We start from the raw sequence: 12500 nt of genomic DNA, 5'->3' as shown, positions 1-12500 counted from the left end.
CGCCGGGTAGACCTGTCAGCCGGGGCCGGGCGGGTAGACCTGTCAGCCGCGGGCGCGCCGGGTAGACCTGTCAGCCGGGGCCGGGCGGGTAGACCTGTCAGCCGCGGGCGCGCCGGGTAGACCTGTCAGCCGCGGGCGCGCCGGGTAGACCTGTCATCCGGGGCCGGGCGGGTAGACCTGTCATCCGGGGCCGGGCGGGTAGACCTGTCAGCCGCAGCGCAGGCAGCAGCCCAAGTGCCCCGGCCGGGCGGGTAGACCTGTCAGCCGCGGGCGCGCCGGGTAGACCTGTCAGCCGCGGGCGCGCCGGGTAGACCTGTCAGCCGCGGGCGCGCCGGGTAGACCTGTCAGCCGCGGGCCGGGCGGGTAGACCTGTCAGCCGCGGGCGCGCCGGGTAGACCTGTCAGCCGGGGCCGGGCGGGTAGACCTGTCAGCCGCGGGCGCGCCGGGTAGACCTGTCAGCCGGGGCCGGGCGGGTAGACCTGTCAGCCGCGGGCGCGCCGGGTAGACCTGTCAGCCGCGGGCGCGCCGGGTAGACCTGTCAGCCGGGGCCGGGCGGGTAGACCTGTCATCCGGGGCCGGGCGGGTAGACCTGTCAGCCGCAGCGCAGGCAGCAGCCCAAGTGCCCCGGCCGGGCGGGTAGACCTGTCAGCCGCGGGCGCGCCGGGTAGACCTGTCAGCCGCGGGCGCGCCGGGTAGACCTGTCAGCCGCGGGCGCGCCGGGTAGACCTGTCAGCCGCGGGCCGGGCGGGTAGACCTGTCAGCCGCGGGCGCGCCGGGTAGACCTGTCAGCCGGGGCCGGGCGGGTAGACCTGTCAGCCGCGGGCGCGCCGGGTAGACCTGTCAGCCGGGGCCGGGCGGGTAGACCTGTCAGCCGCGGGCGCGCCGGGTAGACCTGTCAGCCGCGGGCGCGCCGGGTAGACCTGTCAGCCGGGGCCGGGCGGGTAGACCTGTCAGCCGGGGCCGGGCGGGTAGACCTGTCAGCCGCAGCGCAGGCAGCAGCCCAAGTGCCCCGGCCGGGCGGGTAGACCTGCCACCCGCGGGCCCGCCGGGTAGACCTGTCAGCCGCGGGCCGGGCGGGTAGACCTGTCAGCCGCGGGCCGGGCGGGTAGACCTGTCAGCCGGGGCCGGGCGGGTAGACCTGTCAGCCGCGGGCGCGCCGGGTAGACCTGTCAGCCGGGGCCGGGCGGGTAGACCTGTCAGCCGCGGGCGCGCCGGGTAGACCTGTCAGCCGGGGCCGGGCGGGTAGACCTGTCAGCCGCGGGCGCGCCGGGTAGACCTGTCAGCCGCGGGCGCGCCGGGTAGACCTGTCATCCGGGGCCGGGCGGGTAGACCTGTCATCCGGGGCCGGGCGGGTAGACCTGTCAGCCGCAGCGCAGGCAGCAGCCCAAGTGCCCCGGCCGGGCGGGTAGACCTGTCAGCCGCGGGCGCGCCGGGTAGACCTGTCAGCCGCGGGCGCGCCGGGTAGACCTGTCAGCCGCGGGCGCGCCGGGTAGACCTGTCAGCCGCGGGCCGGGCGGGTAGACCTGTCAGCCGCGGGCGCGCCGGGTAGACCTGTCAGCCGGGGCCGGGCGGGTAGACCTGTCAGCCGCGGGCGCGCCGGGTAGACCTGTCAGCCGGGGCCGGGCGGGTAGACCTGTCATCCGGGGCCGGGCGGGTAGACCTGTCAGCCGCAGCGCAGGCAGCAGCCCAAGTGCCCCGGCCGGGCGGGTAGACCTGTCAGCCGCGGGCGCGCCGGGTAGACCTGTCAGCCGCGGGCGCGCCGGGTAGACCTGTCAGCCGCGGGCGCGCCGGGTAGACCTGTCAGCCGCGGGCCGGGCGGGTAGACCTGTCAGCCGCGGGCGCGCCGGGTAGACCTGTCAGCCGGGGCCGGGCGGGTAGACCTGTCAGCCGCGGGCGCGCCGGGTAGACCTGTCAGCCGGGGCCGGGCGGGTAGACCTGTCAGCCGCGGGCGCGCCGGGTAGACCTGTCAGCCGCGGGCGCGCCGGGTAGACCTGTCATCCGGGGCCGGGCGGGTAGACCTGTCATCCGGGGCCGGGCGGGTAGACCTGTCAGCCGCAGCGCAGGCAGCAGCCCAAGTGCCCCGGCCGGGCGGGTAGACCTGTCAGCCGCGGGCGCGCCGGGTAGACCTGTCAGCCGCGGGCGCGCCGGGTAGACCTGTCAGCCGCGGGCGCGCCGGGTAGACCTGTCAGCCGCGGGCCGGGCGGGTAGACCTGTCAGCCGCGGGCGCGCCGGGTAGACCTGTCAGCCGGGGCCGGGCGGGTAGACCTGTCAGCCGCGGGCGCGCCGGGTAGACCTGTCAGCCGGGGCCGGGCGGGTAGACCTGTCAGCCGCGGGCGCGCCGGGTAGACCTGTCAGCCGCGGGCGCGCCGGGTAGACCTGTCAGCCGGGGCCGGGCGGGTAGACCTGTCAGCCGGGGCCGGGCGGGTAGACCTGTCAGCCGCAGCGCAGGCAGCAGCCCAAGTGCCCCGGCCGGGCGGGTAGACCTGCCACCCGCGGGCCCGCCGGGTAGACCTGTCAGCCGCGGGCCGGGCGGGTAGACCTGTCAGCCGCGGGCCGGGCGGGTAGACCTGTCAGCCGGGGCCGGGCGGGTAGACCTGTCAGCCGCGGGCGCGCCGGGTAGACCTGTCAGCCGGGGCCGGGCGGGTAGACCTGTCAGCCGGGGCCGGGCGGGTAGACCTGTCAGCCGCAGCGCAGGCAGCAGCCCAAGTGCCCCGGCCGGGCGGGTAGACCTGTCAGCCGGGGCCCGCCGGGTAGACCTGTCAGCCGGGGCCGGGCGGGTAGACCTGTCAGCCGCGGGCCGGGCGGGTAGACCTGTCAGCCGCGGGCGCGCCGGGTAGACCTGTCAGCCGCGGGCCGGGCGGGTAGACCTGTCAGCCGGGGCCGGGCGGGTAGACCTGTCATCCGGGGCCGGGCGGGTAGACCTGTCAGCCGCGGGCCGGGCGGGTAGACCTGTCATCCGGGGCCGGGCGGGTAGACCTGTCAGCCGCGGGCGCGCCGGGTAGACCTGTCAGCCGGGGCCCGCCGGGTAGACCTGTCCGCCGCGGCCCCGCCGGGTAGACCTGTCCGCCGCGGCCCCGCCCGTTAGACCCGTCAGCCGCGGCGCAGGCAGCAGCCCAAGTGCCCGGAGCACGGGTAGACCTGGCCTCCGTGCCCACAGCGCGGGTAGACGTGGCCTCCCTGCCCGGATCAGGGGTTTGCCTTTGTGTGGTGGAGCAGGGCTGGGGGTTTTTCCTTTTTGGGTTTTTGTTGTTTTTTGCAGGTTTGTTTTTGTTTCTGTTTTTTTTTGTTGTTGTTGTTTTGTTTGTATGTTTGTTCATTTGTGTTGGTGCCCGCGGCCTCCCCCCCCCCCCCCCCGCCGTTACTTACTTAACCGTCGGCGTATACCTCGGTTAATCAATTAGCGACAGGCGGTTAGCGTGTCTGCTACGCACTTTACCGCTGGTGGCCTCGCCGCGACGCTAAATAAATAATTACACAACTCATTATAAACTGTGATACCGTTTACGTTTTATTATTTACTATTTACCGATTAATTTCGTAACCGTTAATCGCTTACGAACGATACAGCTAATAGCGCCCCCCCGCACCGCCCCCCCCTCCCCCCCCCCCCCGCAGCCCCCCCCCGGCGCGATTCCCGGGAGGGGCTTCCGCCCCGAGAGGGCCTCTGCAAAGGACGCGGCCGGCCTCCGAGGTCTCGCAGGCCTCCGGAGAAGGTCGGTCGGCCGCCAGGCCCAACGGGCCCTGCCGGCCGCAGGCCGACTTCGCCCGAGCCTCCTCAGAGACGAGGAGCTCCCGTGGCCGACCGGCCCGAGGCCCGGGCCGCGAAGGACCGCACCCGCCTGCGCGGTTCGTCCCCCCCCCGAGGCCGCCGGGCCCGTCTTCGCGGCAGTACTCACCGCTCGAACGCATCCCGCTTGGCGACGCACGCGACCGCCGACGGCCCCCTGTTAGGAGCGCGGCCTACCTGCCGGCCCGCCGTCGGCCTGGGCCGTGAACCCGGTACCTGATCGGGTGCCTCCCGGCGGAAGGCCGCGTCGGGCAGTCGCCGGGCCGCCGTCCCTGCGGGGGCCCGGCCTCCCGGGGCGTCGGGCCGAGCCGCTTTCCGCCGGGGGCCGAAAGCCCCTTCCGCCTTCCGCGCCTTCTCCCGGAGGCCTGGCCGGAGCGGAGAAAAGCAGGGGCCGTCACTGGTTCGCCCCGCACCCTTCTTTCGTGCCCGCGCGCGCGCGCGGCCTACCTGCCGGCCCGCCGTCGGCCTGGGCCGTGAACCCGGTACCTGATCGGGTGCCTCCCGGCGCAGGCCGCGTCGGGCGGTCGCCGGGCCGCCGTCCCTGCGGGGGCCCGGCCTCCCGGGGCGTCGGGCCGAGCCGCTTTCCGCCGGGGGCCGAAAGCCCCTTCCGCCTTCCGCGCCTTCTCCCGGAGGCCTGGCCGGAGCGGAGAAAAGCAGGGGCCGTCACTGGTTCGCCCCGCACCCTTCTTTCGTGCCCGCGCGCGGCCTACCTGCCGGCCCGCCGTCGGCCTGGGCCGTGAACCCGGTACCTGATCGGGTGCCTCCCGGCGCAGGCCGCGTCGGGCGGTCGCCGGGCCGCCGTCCCTGCGGGGGCCCGGCCTCCCGGGGCGTCGGGCCGAGCCGCTTTCCGCCGGGGGCCGAAAGCCCCTTCCGCCTTCCGCGCCTTCTCCCGGAGGCCTGGCCGGAGCGGAGAAAAGCAGGGGCCGTCACTGGTTCGCCCCGCACCCTTCTTTCGTGCCCGCGCGCGCGCGCGGCCTACCTGCCGGCCCGCCGTCGGCCTGGGCCGTGAACCCGGTACCTGATCGGGTGCCTCCCGGCGCAGGCCGCGTCGGGCGGTCGCCGGGCCGCCGTCCCTGCGGGGGCCCGGCCTCCCGGGGCGTCGGGCCGAGCCGCTTTCCGCCGGGGGCCGAAAGCCCCTTCCGCCTTCCGCGCCTTCTCCCGGAGGCCTGGCCGGAGCGGAGAAAAGCAGGGGCCGTCACTGGTTCGCCCCGCACCCTTCTTTCGTGCCCGCGCGCGCGCGCGGCCTACCTGCCGGCCCGCCGTCGGCCTGGGCCGTGAACCCGGTACCTGATCGGGTGCCTCCCGGCGCAGGCCGCGTCGGGCGGTCGCCGGGCCGCCGTCCCTGCGGGGGCCCGGCCTCCCGGGGCGTCGGGCCGAGCCGCTTTCCGCCGGGGGCCGAAAGCCCCTTCCGCCTTCCGCGCCTTCTCCCGGAGGCCTGGCCGGAGCGGAGAAAAGCAGGGGCCGTCACTGGTTCGCCCCGCACCCTTCTTTCGTGCCCGCGCGCGCGCGCGGCCTACCTGCCGGCCCGCCGTCGGCCTGGGCCGTGAACCCGGTACCTGATCGGGTGCCTCCCGGCGCAGGCCGCGTCGGGCGGTCGCCGGGCCGCCGTCCCTGCGGGGGCCCGGCCTCCCGGGGCGTCGGGCCGAGCCGCTTTCCGCCGGGGGCCGAAAGCCCCTTCCGCCTTCCGCGCCTTCTCCCGGAGGCCTGGCCGGAGCGGAGAAAAGCAGGGGCCGTCACTGGTTCGCCCCGCACCCTTCTTTCGTGCCCGCGCGCGCGCGCGGCCTACCTGCCGGCCCGCCGTCGGCCTGGGCCGTGAACCCGGTACCTGATCGGGTGCCTCCCGGCGCAGGCCGCGTCGGGCGGTCGCCGGGCCGCCGTCCCTGCGGGGGCCCGGCCTCCCGGGGCGTCGGGCCGAGCCGCTTTCCGCCGGGGGCCGAAAGCCCCTTCCGCCTTCCGCGCCTTCTCCCGGAGGCCTGGCCGGAGCGGAGAAAAGCCCGGGCCATCACTCCACTCGTTCGCGCTGGACGCTTACTTTTTTGCGCGCTCCCCCCCCCGGCCACGTTACCCGGGAGGGGCTTACCGCCCCGAGAGGGCCTCTCAAAGGACGCGGCCGGCCTCCAAAATCTCGCAGGCTGTCGGCTGCCTGACCTAACGGGCCCTGCGGCCGCAAGCCAACTTCGCCCGAGCCTCCTCAGAGACGAGGAGCTCCCGTGGCCGACCGGCCCGAGGCCCGGGCCGCAAAGGACCGCACCCACCTGCGCGGTTCGTTCCCCCGAGGCCGCCGGGCCCGTCGTCCTCTCGGCAGCACTCACCGCTCAAACGCATCCCGCTGGCGACGCGACTGCCGACGGCCCCTTGTTACGAGTGCGGCCTGCCTCCCCGCCACCCTGGGCCGGGGCCCTGCCGCCCGGCCGCCGGAGCCAACCCTGGGGACCTGGCTCTCTGCGCAGGCCGAGGCACGCGGCTGCTGCTGCTGCTGCTTGCTGCTGCTGCTTGCTGCTGCTGCTTTCCCAGGGACGGGTGCGACCGGCAGCCGAGCCGAGCGTGTTGCCCGCAGAAAGGCATGGGCGCAGGCCAGACGTTGACAGGGCCCGGCCTGTAACAGAGAGGGCGGCGTTAGGGACAGCGTTACAAACCCTTTTCGTTTCTTCCCGCGTGCGCGCGCGCACGCAACCCGAAACGGGACCCCGGCCCGAACGCCCCGTCCCTCCCCGCCCGCCGCCGCATGCACACACCACCATCCCCACACCCCCACACCCCACCCACCCCCCCGACAGCCCCCCGGCCCGAACCCCTCGCCCGCCGCCACACGTGCACGCGCCCAGACACGCGGGCAGCCACGCCCACCCCGCCCGCCGCCGCGCACGCACACCCCGCGCTCCCCCGCCGCGCACACACACGGAGCCCGCCCCCCCCCCCCGCCGCCACGACTCGTGCAGCCCCGCCCCGCCCGCTGCCACACGCGTGTGCACACGCACACACGCAGAACCCGCACTTTCCCGCCGCCGCCCCCCCCCCCCCCGCCCGCCTCGCCTGCCGCCACACGTGCGCAAAGACAGCCCCCCGCCCCAGCCCGCCGACACACCGACCCCCCCCCCCCGCCCCCCTGCCCCCGCCGCCTAGCCGCCGGCAGGTTTGCCGCGCCTGGAAAGGCAGGCGGGAGACTCTAGGACCCGGCGGCGTCCCTGCCGGCTCCGTGCCGGGCGGCAGAGGGGAATCCCGGCGGCGTGCTGCCGAGTCCCTACCCTGCCCTGCCCGTGCTGCTTGCTGCTGCTGCTGCTTGCTGCTGCCGCTTGGTGCTTGCGCGCTCCCCCGCCGCCCCCCCCACCCCCCCACCACGCCCGCCCGCCTCGCCTGCCGCCACACGTGCGCACAGACAGCCCCCCGCCCCAGCCCGCCAACCCGCCCCGCCGCCGCCGCCGCCGAGCCGCCGGCAGGTTTGCCGCGCCGGGAAAGGCAGGCGGGAGACTCTAAGACGCGGCGGCGGCCCTGCCGGCTCCGTGCCGGGCGGCAGAGGGGAATCCCGGCGGCGTGCCGGTCTCTCACCACGGCTGCCGAGTCCCTACCCTGCCCTGCCCGTGCTGCTGGCTGCTGCTTGCTGCTGCTTGCTGCTGCTGCTTGGTGCTTGCGCGCTGCCCCGCCGCCGCCCCCCCCCCCCCCCCCCAACCCCGCCCGCCCGCCCGCCTCGCCTGTCGCCATATGTGCGCGCAGACAGCCCCCCCGCCCTAGCCCGCCGACACACCACCACCACCACCACCCCCCCACCCCCCCCCCCCACACCCCCCCCCCCCCGCCGCCTAGCCGCCGGCAGGTTTGCCGCGCCGGGAAAGGCAGGCGGGAGACTCTAGGACCCGGCGGCGTCCCTGCCGGCTCCGTGCCGGGCGGCAGAGGGGAATCCCGGCGGCGTGCCGGTCTCTCACCGCGGCTGCCGAGTCCCTACCCTGCCCTGCCCGTGCCCCGGCTCCTGCCTGCCTTTCTGCTCGCTCGCCCTGCTGCACGCCTGCCCGCCCCCGCCGCGGGTGGAAAGTGAAACGAAGGCGCGGGGGCGGGGGAAGAAAGGAAGGGGGGAAAAAATCCCCAACCGACCCGAACAGAAACCTTCTCCGATAAGAGGCGGCGCCCCCCCCCGCGCCAGGCTCCCCGCCTGCTCGCCGACCGCTCTCGCCTGCCCTTGCGCCCGCACCCCACCCCACCCCACCCCACCCCTTCCCCTTCCCCTGCCGCCGCCGCCACTGAGCGCGGGACCGTTGCTCCGGCGGGAACCACCGCCCTTTACGCGCGGGCGGGGGAGGCCGGTTGCCAGGTAACGGGGGCCGGCGCGCCTGCGCAGGGCGCGCGGCTGATCAAAAACAACCCCCCGGGGCGCCAGACAGTCTGCGCTCAGCGGGGCAGCACCCACCCGCCCCGGAACGGCAGCGCACGGAGGGAGGGGGAGCGCGCGCGTCGGGGCGGGGCGGGGGGGGTGCTGTCTGTAGGACGGCAGGCACATATTTTAACGTGCTGTGTTTCATAGGAAAAATAAAAAAGTCAAAACGAAATATAGCGATGGCAAGACAAAAAAAAACACGAACCACCACCGCCGCCCCCGCAGCCGCCGCCGCCACCCCCCCCCCCCCCCCCCCCCCCCCCCAACCAGAAAACCAGCCTACAACGCAAAACGAACAAACAAAAGCCGGCGAGTGCCCGGCAACCGCCGGGACCTGGACCCGGCTAGGGGTGCCCGGTTCTGAAGTCTCCTTGGCGGACGCCACGGAGGCGGGGGTGCTGGGGGGGGGGGGGGGGCCGCGGGAGGGGGGGGGGGGGGGGGGCGCAAGCGTGCCTGATTGAGGGTGGCAAGCGACGGCTTTTTAACAAGAAAAGCAAAACAAAAGACAAAGAAAAAAAAAAACAACAACAAAAAGAGTCTGTTACTATTTATTTTTTCTACCAAAAGCAAAAAAAAGGCATTCTGCTGCGAAAACAGTTCATTCAAACTTGCTTCCGAGTTTCCATACCAAAGGGGGGGGGGGGGGGAAGAAAAAAACACAGCCCCAACACCCCCCCACCCCGGCTGGGACCAACCGGGCCTCCCCGTCCAGCCGGCTCCTGGAGCAAGGAGCGACTGCCCGGTCCAGCTGGCTCCTGGAGCGGGGAGCGGCTGCCGGGTCTACCCGGCTCCGGTCCCCGGAGCGGCTGCCAGGTCTACCCGGCTCCGGTCGCGGGAGCGGCTGCCAGGTCTACCCGGCTCCGGTCCCCGAGCCGGCTGCCAGGTCTACCCGGCTCCGGTCCCGGGAGCGGCTGCCAGGTCTACCCGGCTCCGGTCCCCGAGCCGGCTGCCAGGTCAGCCCGGCTCCGGTCCCCGGAGCGGCTGCCAGGTCTACCCGGCTCCGGTCCCGGGAGCGGCTGCCAGGTCTACCCGGCTCCGGTCCCGGGAGCGGCTGCCAGGTCTACCCGGCTCCGGTCCCCGGAGCGGCTGCCAGGTCTACCCGGCTCCGGTCCCGGGAGCGGCTGCCAGGTCTACCCGGCTCCGGTCCCCGAGCCGGCTGCCAGGTCTACCCGGCTCCGGTCCCGGGAGCGGCTGCCAGGTCTACCCGGCTCCGGTCCCCGGAGCGGCTGCCAGGTCTACCCGGCTCCGGTCCCCGAGCCGGCTGCCAGGTCTACCCGGCTCCGGTCCCGGGAGCGGCCGCCAGGTCTACCCGGCTCCGGTCCCCGGAGCGGCCGCCAGGTCGACCCGGCTCCGGTCCCCGGAGCGGCCGCCAGGTCTACCCGGCTCCGGTCCCCGGAGCGGCCGCCAGGTCTACCCGGCTCCGGTCCCGGGAGCGGCCGCCAGGTCGACCCGGCTCCGGTCCCCGGAGCGGCCGCCAGGTCTACCCGGCTCCGGTCCCGGGAGCGGCCGCCAGGTCTACCCGGCTCCGGTCCCCGGAGCGGCCGCCAGGTCTACCCGGCTCCGGTCCCCGGAGCGGCTGCCAGGTCTACCCGGCTCCGGTCCCCGGAGCGGCTGCCAGGTCTACCCGGCTCCGGTCCCCGGAGCGGCTGCCAGGTCTACCCGGCTCCGGTCCGCGAGCCGGCTGCCAGGTCTACCCGGCTCCGGTCCCCGGAGCGGCTGCCAGGTCTACCCGGCTCCGGTCCCCGAGCCGGCTGCCAGGTCTACCCGGCTCCGGTCCCGGGAGCGGCTGCCAGGTCTACCCGGCTCCGGTCGCGGGAGCGGCCGCCAGGTCTACCCGGCTCCGGTCCCCGGAGCGGCTGCCAGGTCTACCCGGCTCCGGTCCCGGGAGCGGCCGCCAGGTCTACCCGGCTCCGGTCCCGGGAGCGGCCGGCAGGTCTACCCGGCTCCGGTCCCCGGAGCGGCTGCCAGGTCTACCCGGCTCCGGTCCCCGGAGCGGCTGCCAGGTCTACCCGGCTCCGGTCCCGGGAGCGGCTGCCAGGTCTACCCGGCTCCGGTCCCCGAGCCGGCTGCCAGGTCTACCCGGCTCCGGTCCCGGGAGCGGCTGCCAGGTGTACACGGCTCCGGTCCCCGGAGCGGCTGCCAGGTCTACCCGACTCCGGTCCCCGGAGCGGCTGCCAGGTCTACCCGGCTCCGGTCCCGGGAGCGGCTGCCAGGTCTACCCGGCTCCGGTCCCCGGAGCGGCTGCCAGGTCGACCCGGCTCCGGTCCCCGAGCCGGCTGCCAGGTCTACCCGGCTCCGGTCCCCGGAGCGGCTGCCAGGTCTACCCGGCTCCGGTCCCCGGAGCGGCTGCCAGGTCTACCCGGCTCCGGTCCCGGGAGCGGCTGCCAGGTCTACCCGGCTCCGGTCCCCGAGCCGGCTGCCAGGTCTACCCGGCTCCGGTCCCCGAGCCGGCTGCCAGGTCTACCCGGCTCCGGTCCCGGGAGCGGCTGCCAGGTCTACCCGGCTCCGGTCCCCGGAGCGGCTGCCAGGTCTACCCGGCTCCGGTCCCCGAGCCGGCTGCCAGGTCTACCCGGCTCCGGTCCCCGGAGCGGCTGCCAGGTCTACCCGGCTCCGGTCCCCGGAGCGGCTGCCAGGTCTACCCGGCTCCGGTCCCGGGAGCGGCTGCCAGGTCTACCCGGCTCCGGTCCCGGGAGCGGCTGCCAGGTCTACCCGGCTCCGGTCCCCGGAGCGGCTGCCAGGTCTACCCGGCTCCGGTCCCCGAGCCGGCTGCCAGGTCTACCCGGCTCCGGTCCCCGGAGCGGCTGCCAGGTCTACCCGGCTCCGGTCCCCGGAGCGGCTGCCAGGTCTACCCGGCTCCGGTCCCCGAGCCGGCTGCCAGGTCTACCCGGCTCCGGTCCCCGAGCCGGCTGCCAGGTCTACCCGGCTCCGGTCCCCGAGCCGGCTGCCAGGTCTACCCGGCTCCGGTCCCCGAGCCGGCTGCCAGGTCTACCCGGCTCCGGTCCCGAGAGCGGCTGCCAGGTCTACCCGGCTCCGGTCCCCGGAGCGGCTGCCAGGTCTACCCGGCTCCGGTCCCGGGAGCGGCTGCCAGGTCTACCCGGCTCCGGTCCCCGGAGCGGCTGCCAGGTCTACCCGGCTCCGGTCCCCGGAGCGGCTGCCAGGTCTACCCGGCTCCGGTCCCCGAGCCGGCTGCCAGGTCTACCCGGCTCCGGTCCCGGGAGCGGCTGCCAGGTCTACCCGGCTCCGGTCCCCGAGCCGGCTGCCAGGTCTACCCGGCTCCGGTCCCGGGAGCGGCTGCCAGGTCTACCCGGCTCCGGTCCCGGGAGCGGCTGCCAGGTCTACCCGGCTCCGGTCCCGGGAGCGGCTGCCAGGTCTACCCGGCTCCGGTCCCCGGAGCGGCTGCCAGGTCTACCCGGCTCCGGTCCCCGGAGCGGCTGCCAGGTCTACCCGGCTCCGGTCCCCGGAGCGGCTGCCAGGTCTACCCGGCTCCGGTCCCGGGAGCGGCTGCCAGGTCTACCCGGCTCCGGTCCCCGAGCCGGCTGCCAGGTCTACCCGGCTCCGGTCCCCGAGCCGGCTGCCAGGTCTACCCGGCTCCGGTCCCGAGAGCGGCTGCCAGGTCTACCCGGCTCCGGTCCCCGGAGCGGCTGCCAGGTCTACCCGGCTCCGGTCCCGGGAGCGGCTGCCAGGTCTACCCGGCTCCGGTCCCGGGAGCGGCTGCCAGGTCTACCCGGCTCCGGTCCCCGGAGCGGCTGCCAGGTCTACCCGGCTCCGGTCCCCGAGCCGGCTGCCAGGTCTACCCGGCTCCGGTCCCCGAGCCGGCTGCCAGGTCTACCCGGCTCCGGTCCCGTGAGCGGCTGCCAGGTCTACCCGGCTCCGGTCCCCGAGCCGGCTGCCAGGTCTACCCGGCTCCGGTCCCGGGAGCGGCTGCCAGGTCTACCCGGCTCCGGTCCCCGGAGCGGCTGCCAGGTCTACCCGGCTCCGGTCCCCGAGCCGGCTGCCAGGTCTACCCGGCTCCGGTCCCCGGAGCGGCTGCCAGGTCTACCCGGCTCCGGTCCCGGGAGCGGCTGCCAGGTCTACCCGGCTCCGGTCCCGGGAGCGGCTGCCAGGTCTACCCGGCTCCGGTCCCCGGAGCGGCTGCCAGGTCTACCCGGCTCCGGTCCCCGAGCCGGCTGCCAGGTCTACCCGGCTCCGGTCCCGGGAGCGGCTGCCAGGTCTACCCGGCTCCGGTCCCGGGAGCGGCTGCCAGGTCTACCCGGCTCCGGTCCCCGAGCCGGCTGCCAGGTCTACCCGGCTCCGGTCCCCGAGCCGGCTGCCAGGTCTACCCGGCTCCGGTCCCCGAGCCGGCTGCCA

The sequence above is a fragment of the Pelecanus crispus genome, unplaced genomic scaffold (genome assembly GCF_030463565.1).
Source record: "Pelecanus crispus isolate bPelCri1 unplaced genomic scaffold, bPelCri1.pri SCAFFOLD_117, whole genome shotgun sequence".
Taxonomy (NCBI): Eukaryota; Metazoa; Chordata; class Aves; order Pelecaniformes; family Pelecanidae; genus Pelecanus; species Pelecanus crispus.
Note: the sequence above shows the minus strand (reverse complement) of the source record.